Consider the following 930-nt stretch of genomic DNA (forward strand, 5'->3'; position numbering starts at 1 on the left):
AGTGATACATTGTCTTCCAGTTACATCATGGAAGAAATGAAAATGCAAATCAAGCAACTGACACTTTGAGCCCTCAAGAAAAAATGCGAAATAGATATAGACAATAACATGTAAATAAGTAAGGAATTGACTGATAATATTTATTTGAAGACAGTAAAAGCGGGTTTAATTGCCTCTTCTGTTTTGTGAATGCATAAAATACGACTGATGATAAAGGAATCTTGTAATGATTTTGAGGGTTTTTAAAATACAATGGCTTGTTTTTTTTTTAAAAGATTCGTGCAGACACTAATGAGGCCTGCTAAGTATGTAAAGAAACAAAAACAATGATTTTCCACAGCACTAATGAAGCCTTGGTAACTTATGTTTACACAAAAAAAGACTGAAATGACAAGAAGGAAATTTCAAAAACAAGACGCGAATAGAACGCCTGATACGTTTATACAGACCCACAGGAAAACCTAATTTACGTAGGCAGTTGAAAAGTAGAAGAAAAGCACTTAAGAGAATCCGAGGACGTGGACAAAAAGGAAGCATCCCGAAGACTCGCAGGCCCTCCGGAGTCCTCTTTACACTTGTCGCAGGGCCCTCCGGAGTCTCTTCACATTTGTCGCTTGGCCCTTAAGAAGTCGATGGTCTAGAGGATCACAAGGACACGGTGGGAACGTACAGTTGCGGGGTATGGAGGGATGATGGGCCTCTTGTAGGAACTAAGGAAAAAAAACAAAACAAATAGAGCGGCAGAAGTGACAAAGGCTTCGTGGATGCATTATGGTGATTGAAATAAAAGGAAAATTAAAGATAAATCTAAAGAAAGGAGACAGGGGATTATGACGTACAGTGAGGCGGGAACCTGGCTTGGGGTCGCGCTTCTGTTGCCACCATCAAGGATGATAGCCTATGGATAAATAAAAGTATAGAATGAAGATT

Source organism: Penaeus monodon, chromosome 23 (genome assembly GCF_015228065.2).
Source record: "Penaeus monodon isolate SGIC_2016 chromosome 23, NSTDA_Pmon_1, whole genome shotgun sequence".
NCBI classification, from domain to species: domain Eukaryota; kingdom Metazoa; phylum Arthropoda; class Malacostraca; order Decapoda; family Penaeidae; genus Penaeus; species Penaeus monodon.